This window comes from Callospermophilus lateralis, unplaced genomic scaffold (genome assembly GCF_048772815.1).
Source record: "Callospermophilus lateralis isolate mCalLat2 unplaced genomic scaffold, mCalLat2.hap1 Scaffold_297, whole genome shotgun sequence".
NCBI lineage: Eukaryota > Metazoa > Chordata > Mammalia > Rodentia > Sciuridae > Callospermophilus > Callospermophilus lateralis.
The window spans coordinates 1381186-1391416 of record NW_027513621.1 but is presented as its reverse complement, the minus strand read 5'-3'; positions in this window follow the sequence as shown (position 1 = coordinate 1391416).

Sequence of the window (10231 nt, the reverse complement as noted above, 5' to 3'; positions counted from 1 at the left end):
TGAGTTTTGCTTTAATCTTATAATGGAACTAAAAAATATTATTTTTGGAAAGAAGTCTCATGAAAAGACGAGTCAAGGAACATGGAAGAATACATGTGTTCTGAAGCAGGAAGTGATTGACAGTGAAACAAATGCCTACAAATTTGTGAACTTGTGGATGATATATATATATATATATTCTATGATGTGCATAAACTGAAGAAATAGTAATGTACCAGTGTTGAAAAAAATGAACGTCAAAATACACATCATGTCCCATAGGAGTCTACTTGCATTGATGTTAAACTGGGTCAGTTACTCTAGAAATATTAGGATTCGTATGTACCTTTCACTGAAGTTAGTTTTCAGTACTTGGAAACAAATATATATTTCAGGTGTATGAATATTTCTGAGAATAATCTTGTGAAAAATTGATTATAAATCTAAATACATGAACATGGATGAATTTACGGAGTGTATATAAGACATATGTATTTCATATTTTGAAAAATCTGGAGAGTATATATATATATATATATATATATATATATATATATATATATACAAAACACACACACAGACATTAAAAAGTAGCAATACATATGCAAATCGATATTCATCATGAAATATATATCATTCACATATGCAAAAATATTTATTTTACTGAACATGGATTTATGTATAATGTTTTCAACTAGGAAGCTCACCCATAAGTTGAATTTTCAGTTTCAACAGCGGTTAGGAGGAGTGATCCCTTCTCACTAGTTGTATCTGCCAAGTCAGACAACACACAAAAATTAACCTGTGATACAAGGTAGGATTCTATATGTGCATATAAATACACATGTGCTGAGTAGTCTATAGAGAAAGGGAGACAGTAATTCACATATTTGATAATTTTAAAAACACATGGAGAACTATTTTAAGCAAAAATTGACTAGATTTATAACACCAACACTTTATCATGCAAAAGGCAAGTCCAAATATACACCATGCCTCCACTGAACTGCTTGTATTTCTATTCTGTTTCGGTTATTTTTCTCCATCATATTAGGATTAGTAGTCAGAGTCTAGTAGGGTAGGAGGAGTGATCTCTTCTCACAATTTGAATCTGCCAAGTCAGACAACACACAAAAATTAACCTGTGATACCAGGTAGGATTCTATATGTGCATGAAAAAATACATGTGCTAAATAGTCTATACAGAAAGGGAGACAGAAATTCAAAAATTTGTTAATTTAAAAACACATGGAAAATTATTTTAAACAAAAATTTACTAGATTTATAACACCTACCCTTTATCATGCAAAAGGCAAGTCCAAATATATACCATGCGTACACTGAAATGCTTGTATTTCTATTCTGTTTGGGTTTATTTTCTCCATCATATTAGGATTAGTAGTGAGAGTCTAGTAGGGTACAGTTAGTGTCATGGTTTCAGTATTTTGATTGGAAAATAGGAAAATGAATCCAATGTGTATGCAAATATGTGCCACAGAATAATATTCCCACTCTCATCCAGAACAATGCCTTGACATTACCTTTGCCCCAATAAGACACAGTTAAAGGAGAAGAGTTAGAAAATCTGTGAATACATATCTGGAATGGAAGATGCTCAGGAGTTCACAACCTTGGAGTTGGTAGAGGAGTTTCCAAAGTAAGGATCAGGGTAAACACTCCACAAACATGGAGCTCTTCTTGCCTAAAGACTTCTTGAGAGACTGCCTCTGAGATTTGGCCCTTGAAATATATGTTCTTCTCAGGAGCTTTATTTTCATTTGTAGTGAGACCATCAAAGCTGGGTCTGCATCTATGTGACCTGGAGGACATGGTTTCTTATTTTATAATGAACATGAGGGAGCAGTTGCTGAATTCTCTCTTTGTAGGTAAACTGTGACCACTGGGGGCTAAGTGTCTGTGAAGCCATTTGGTCACCCTCCACTTTCTGTGGTGTTTCTTGCTGCTTCACTGGGAGTATGGTATTTACTTCACAAAATACAATGAGTTCAACTGGGACAAAGTGCTAGAGGGAGTTCTGTCAGGTGTGGTGGGTCAGGGTCTGCAGAAAATGCACCAACAACTCTTCTATTTCACGTAGCTTGTGCCCTTGACCATACCAACCTTATTCTTAAAATTTCCCTTAAACCTCTCCATATAACAAGATGCCTTTACATATAAGGGTCTGTTGGCTACACTATGTCAGCCACAAGCCATTTGGAAGTCAATGGAAGATCCACATGACCCCATCACAGATGTTTTATCACACACCTGCACACCACTGCTCTAGGCCAACTACTCAGCAGACTCCAACTTACTGGCATCTCTGTTCTACACCATTTTCATGAAACCCAGTCAATCAAGGCACTGTCTGGTACACTCATGATCAGCAACAGGACATCCAAAGATTCTCCAGTGCCATCTGGTCATTGAAATTTCAAATATATAATGGTATTTATCTAGAATTAGGAAGTTAGACGGTAGGATTAAAAAGAAGAGTGAGTAAAGGATTTGGACAAAAAGATCTGCGTTTCCAATTTGAGGCCTACTGTCATGTGTGGTCAAATCTCATGCTTCTCCTAAAATCCCAACACAATTCATGGCAATACATCTCTAAGATCATTTCCAAAACTCTGTTTCTAAGGGGAATCACACCAGAGTTCAAGCCCAGGTGGACCAAGTCATCTCTTTCAACCACCGCACAAATGACCACATTTAAAACCAAAACACTCCCACATGGCCCTCATCTTCTTCCATATAGACACTCATCATAACCTCTGGCTGGAGGTTTCCATGAGGGGTGCAGCGCAAGACAGTTTCCACAATAAGCTCCCTTGCCCCTCATTTGCCTAAAGTCAGGGTGGCCTGGACACCATTCCTGTGAACCAGGAGTGATCAAATAGGCATTCAATTAATACTGCTCTGCTTCTCCAATTTGACGCCTACTGACTGTAGGGTTTAGATTCTTTATGCGAATTCGAGTCATGAGACAACCCAAGCACCTCTGGGCTGCCCTCTTCAGGGCTTTGAAGAACACATTTGAGTGAGTCTAGGAGTTGGACCAAATGTTCTTTAGCAATACGGTTTTGGTGAGAGAGTGAATGTAAATGTCAGCACATTTGAAGGGACATTCCCAATGATGAACTGGAGAAAAGGTGTTTGAAAGCAGATATCAATGGAGACATTAGAATATCAGGCAAAGTACAAAGTGAGTGGTATGATAAGACATTTTTAACAGAGTTATGGTTCAATATATAATCTTAGGAAGAAACAGATATGTAGTCACCAATAGGAATGATATTTGAGAGCATTAGGGAACCAGGACATGGATGTTGTTAGTAATACATGCTCAAATTCAATTTAGGCTTTGGTACAATCATAAGTGTCACCCTTGCATTTTGTGTCAGGAATATTACTGTGATGAAATGTATATGTATATCAGGTGACTATATTATTTCTTCCACCATTTCTGAAAGCAATATTTTAAAGACTTATAAATTAGTATTGGGGATACATTTAGGTGTACCCTGTGCATATGAATATAGAGATGATGCCTTAATAGACCATACTGTGAATAAATAATATAACTGGTTCCACTTTTAATAATAGATTGAATTGATATCTGAAAATATATAAGAAATTTTATGTTCATATACAATCATTCATTCCAACAAGTTATACATCAAATGGTAATAATAGGGTTATGGTGTATCATGATGGGTGTGTGAGTTTGCTTCAAAAGTGATTATGGAAATCGAAAATAATGTGTTTGGAAAGATGTCTCATGAAAAAAAATGTCAAGAAACCTGGGGGAATAAATGTGTTCTGAAGCAGGAAGTGATTGAAAGAGAAACAAATGCCTATAAATTTGATAACTTGTGGAAGAAATATATATCCTATGATGTGCATAAAATGAAGAAAAAGTAATGTACCATTGTTGAATAAAAATGAACGTCAAAATAGACATCATGGAACATAGGAAACTACTTGCATTGATGTTAAACTGCGTAATTTACTGTAGAAATATTAGTATTTGTATGCACCATTCACTGAATTTAGTTTTCAGTACCAGGAAACAAATATGTACTTCAGGTGGATGAATATTTTCTTGTGAAAAGTTGATTAGAAATCCAAATATATGAACATTAATGAATTTAGGGAGTGTATAATAAGACGCATATATTGCACACACACACACAAAACCCACACAGAGACATTAAAAAGTAGCAATATATATGACAATCAAAATTCATCGTGATATATATATCGTCCAAAGAACATGGATTTATGTATAATGCTGTTCAACTAGGAAGCTCCCCCATAGGTTGAATTTTCAGTTCCAACAGTGATTAGGAGGAGTGATCTTTTCTCACAATTTGTATCTGCCAAGCTGGCCACCTCACAAGTGTATACGTGTGATACCAGCTAGGGTTCTATATGTGCATATACAAATGCATGTGCTGAATAGGCTACAGATAAACGGAGACAGGGATTCACCTATTTGTTAACTTTAAAAACACACTGAGAACTACTTCAATTAAAAATTGACTAGATTTATAACTCCTACCCTATATATTGCAAAAGGCAAGCCCAACTATACACCACCCCTCCTCTGAACTGCTTTTATTTCTATTCTGTTTGAGTTATTTTTCTCAATCATATTAGGATAAGCAGAGTCTAGTAGGGTATGGGTTAGTGTCAGGAATTCAGTATTTCGAATGGAAAATTGGAAAATTAATCCAAAGTGTATGCAAATATGTGGTACACAAAAATCTTTTTACTCTCATCCAGAACAATGCATTGTCATTACCTCCACCCCAAGTAATACATAATGAGAAGAGTTAGAAAATCTGTGAATACATATCTGGAATGGAATATGCTCAGGAGTTCACAACCTTGGAGGTGTTAGAGGAGTTACCCAAAGTAAGGAACAGGGTAAACTTTCCAAAAACATGGAGCTCTGGGGCCCTAAAGACTTCTTGAGAAACTGCCTATGAGGTTGGGCACTTGAAATATATGTTTTTGTAAGGAGCTTTTGCTTTCTTTCTAGTGAGCCCATCAAAGCTGGGTCTGCATCTATGTGACCTGGAGGACATGTCCAGGTTGCCTAATTCTCTCAAATGTCAATCCAATTGTTGACTACATATTTGTTTCTTTCTAAGATTATATATTCAAACTCAACCCTGTTGAAAATGTCTAATCCTATCACTCACTTTATCCTTTGCCTGATATCCTAATGTCTCTATTGATATAGGCTTTCCTTCATAATTTCCGAGTTCATCATTTTGACTGTTCATTTGTGCTGACATTTACATTCACTCTCTACCTGAAACCCAATTGCTAAACAACTTTTGGTCCAAATACTATACTCTCTCTTCTTTCTGAATCTACTGACTATCTCCCAAATCCTACTGACTATCCTTTTTAGAATGGATGTTCTCTTCAACATTCAATCATCCAAGGTACAAGGTCCGATGCCATTGTGTATTGATTCATCTGAGACATCTGTGCAGGACATAATTCAAAGCTAAGTCTCCCAATCAAGGGCCCAATCCCTTTCTGGGCTTCAAATCTTACTTAGATTTCTGTTTTCATACATATATTTGACCTCTATATTCTTATAAATATCGCAGGTTTTCAATACCATTATTCATCTAGCAAAATGATTCCTAACCCAAATCGAACATGTTATTAACCCAAACCATATACTGTTCCCACTTTCTAACTTTATAGAAGAGCAGGGACAGTGTTGGTCTTACAATAAGGAATGTAGGGGATATAGCACCTGCTGAAAACCTCAAAGTTCCATGCAGAAATAATCCCTGGAGAAGATGTAGGCAGCTATGAAGGACCAGAGAGTGCAAAAGTCTTCTTCCATGGAAAATAGCCTTGTCTGGATGAGGGGTTGTGTCTGAATCAGCCTCTCTGTTCCTAATGTACAGAAGATGGACGAATCCAGGCCTGTGTGAAGAGCTGTTCACGGGTGCCTATGGGTGATATACCACTCTAACTTGTGAAAGTGTCACGGGAAATAGGGGCAGCATCAATCTCATGGGACCCTTGGAAGCAACTGTTAGGACAAAGTGGTTGCAAAGGCAGTGACCTCATTCAGTTCCTGAAGGAAGTGACCTCATCTCTATTTCTTGGTGATGGAACTCTCTGAACTTGCGATATAGGAAGCCAGGCACCCAGAGCCAGTCCCAGTCCCAGTCCCAGTGGGCTAACTTGTTTGGATATTCCAAGGACAGAGACAGTCTTTTTTGGTATATACTGATGTGAGGATGGCCAAATGCCAGGAAAGCTTTGAAGACTGGCCTTTCCAGAGAAAGCAAGTAGTGGCTCACCGCGGGTTCCTGACATTTTCAGAGTTGGCCAAGGAGACCATATCTGAGACATGACAGGCCATTTCAGAGGAACATAGTAAGGCTCACCAGTGAGAGTACACTCCGAATAGTCACAGGCCTACTTGGGGAAAGGAGATGCATTTGTGGTTTTAGTTGTGTGTTTGTGGTTTTTTCTCATGTTCTGAGAAAAGGTAGGAAAGGCGGTTTCTTTGGTTTGGAGTGAACTGTTTCTAGTAAGTCGTTTGACAAGGCAAGTGTTTCTATGTCTGTGTTTCCCAGTGTGTCTGTGGTTGTAGACATTACAAAAAGAATGCATCAATGGATGTGTCCTATCTAGTAGAAAGCTTCCCAGCATCAATCCTGCCCAATATATAAATGGACTGTGGCTTGCCTTATCGAAGGGCAACACCTTCAAACTTCCTAAGTTCTTGTTTCCTTCCTGAATTCTGGCTACACTCCAGAATAGGCTATTGTTTTCTGTGCAATATATTTACCAGCTCCAAGCTCTGTGATATGGCCATGTACTGGATAGCTGAAGGGAATGGAGAGCATCTCAGAAAACTCAGATATCAGTGTGAACAGTAAAGTCTCAGTGGAGAAACTCTGCTTTGGGGCTTTTGCTTGCCTATTGTTCTTTTGCCCTGAATGTCAGGAAGGACTTTGCCTCAGGCCACCCCTTTTTGAAGCCTGAAGTAACCAGTTTTCAAATGGAAATAAATTGGCATTACCTGTGGCTCTTTACTTAACTGCTTTGGAAAGGGATGTGTCTGAATCAGTCTCTTGGCCCTGTGCGAGGCTGTGGCTTAGATTCCCAACACCTGATGGATGTAAAGAAAAATCCCATGTGTGCATACAAAATCAAAATCGCAAAAATTACAGTCATTGTAGATGAAGTCTCTCGCCTTTCTCTGTAAGGTTTCTGACCTCCATCAAGTGAGAATAGGGATCCTTTGGGTCAAATGAATTCTTCAAAGCCATGCAGAGGCTAGCCCATAGGTTCTTGGGTTTTCTCTTGACTACAGTTCATATAAAGAATCTAAATGGCACAGTTAAAAGGCCTAAAATTGAAGATGTGGAAAAGTATTAATGGTAGAAATATTTGATCACTCCTGGTTTACAGTAAGGGTTTCCAGACCACCCTGACTTTAGGCAAATGAGGGTTAAGGGAGCTTATTTTGGACACTGTCTTGTTCTGTGCCCCTAATGGAAAACTCCAGCCAAAGCATATGATGAGTGTGTATATGGAAGAAGATTAGGGCCGTGTGGAGTGTTTTGGTTTTAATTGTGGTCATTTGTGTGGTGGTTGGAAGAAATGACTGGGTCCACCTGGGCTTGAACTCTGGTGTGATTCCCCTTAGAGACTGAGTTCTAGAACTGACCTCAGAGAAGTATTGCCATGAATTGTTTTGGGATTTTAGGAAGCCACGCAATGAACGTCGCCCTTGGAAACTGAGATCTAGGCCCAGGGTGGCTTTCCACAGAGCACTGGGAATCTCAGCCAGGATATCACTTGATTGTATTCTGAAAGATATGGCAGCCATAGTTCAGAGTCAAAAAACACATGGACCTCATATTGTAGACCTCAATAGGACTGGCTTCAAGTGACCTTTTGGCCACTATTTTGGAAGCCTTGCCTGTGAGAGTTCTCCAGAGCTTTCATTGAAATGTGCTTCTTCACCATTTAATGGTTCCTGAATATATTGAAACCCACAGTGCTTGCAACATCATCCTAGAAAAATGGCTAGAAAAATACCATGAAATTTTTGAAATTCCCATGACCTGGTGGCACTGGAGAACCTTTGGATGTGCTGTTGCTGATCTTGAGTATGCCAGACAGTGCCTCGATTGACTGGGTTTCATGAAAGTGGTGTAGAACAGAGATGCCAGTAATTTGGAGCCTGCTGATTAGTGGGCCTAGAACAGTGGTGGGAAGGTGTGTGATAGAACATGTGGTGGGGCAATGTGGATCTGCCCTTGGCTTCCAAATGGTTGTTACTGACATGGTGCAGCCAGCAGACCCTTCTTTGTAAAGGCATCTTGTTATATTGAGAGGTTTCAGGGCAATGTTCAGAATCAGGTTGCTATGGTCAAGGGGGCAAGCTATGTGGGATAGAAGCCTGGTTGTTGCATTATCCTGCAGACCCTGACCCACCACTCCTGACAGAAATCCCTCCAGCACTGTGTACCAGTTGAACTCCATGTATTTTGTGAAGCAAATACCAAACTCCCAGTGCAGCAGCGAGAAACACCACGAAAATTGGAGGATGTCCAAATGGCTTCACAGTCCACACGGGGAGACACTTAGCCCCCAGTGGCCACAGGTTACCTACAAAGAGAGAATTCAGCACTGCTGCCTCATTTTCATTGGAAAATAAGAAACAATTTCCTCCATGTCACATAGATGCAGACCCAGCTTTGATGGTCTCAGTACAAAGGAAGCTAAAGATCCGGACAACCACATATAGTTCAAGGGCCCAACCTCAGAGGCAGTTTCTCAAGAAGTTTTTAGGCCACCAGAACTCTATGTTTGGGGAGTGTTTAGCCTGTCCCTTTCTTTTCGAAAATCATCTACCACCTCCAAGTTTTCAAAACCGTGAGCGTATTCCATTCCAGATATGTATTCACTGATTTTCTAACTCTTCTCCTCTAATGGTGTTTTAGTTGAGGCGAAGGTACTGTCAAGGCATTTTTCTGTATGAGAGTGGGAGGGTATTTGTGCAGCACAAATTTACATACACATTGGATTCATTTTCCAATTTTCCTTTTGAAATACTGAATCCCTGACACTAACCCCTACCCTACTACACTCTGACTACTAATACTAATAAGATGGAGAAAAATAACTCAAACAGAATAAAAATAAAAGCATATCAGAGGAGGCATGGTGTATAGTCGGACTTGCCTTTTGCATTATATGGTGTAGGAGTTTTAAATCTAGTCAACTTTTTGTTGAAGTCGTTCTCCATGTTTTTTTAAAGTTAACCAATATGTGAATTCCTGTCTCCCTTTCTCTGTAGCCTATTCACCTCCTGTATTTTTATATGCAAACATAGAATCCTACCTGGGACCACACGTCCATTCATGTGAGGTGGCTGACTTGTCAGATACAAATTGTAAGGGATCACTCCTCCTAAATGATGTTGGAACTAAAAATTCAAATTATGGGTGAGCTTCCTACTTGAACAATATTATTCATAAATCCATGTTCAGTAAAATAAATATTTTTGGATCTGTCGATGATATATATTTCATTATGAATTTTGATTGGCATATATATTGCTATTTTTAATGTCTGTGTGTGTGTGTGTGTGTGTGTGTGTACACACACACACACACATATATATATATATAGATATATAGATATATAGATATATAGATATAGATATAGATATAGATATAGATATATACACTCTCCAGATTTTTCAAAATATGAAATATGTGTTTTATTTTACACTCACCAAATTCATTCATATTCATATATGTGAATTTATAATCAACTTTTCACAAGATTATTCTTAGAAATATTCATTCACCTGAAAAACATATTTCTTTGCTAGTACCGAAAAGTAACTTCAGTGAATGGTGCACACAAATCCTAATATTTCTACAGTACTTGACCCAGTTTAACATCAAGGCAAGTAGATTCCAATTAGACATGTTGTGTATTTTGACGTTCATTTTTATTCAACACTGGTAGATTGCTATTTCTTTAATTTATGCACATCATAGGATATGTATTTCATCCACAAGTTAGGAAATTTATAGGCATTTGATTCACTATCAATCACTTCCTGATTCAGAGCACATGCATTCCTCCATGTTTCTTGACTGGTCTTTTCATGAGAAAAGGGATGGACAAGGCAAGGTAAGGCAACTAACATAGCACCGAACACAGCGAAACAGTCCTATTT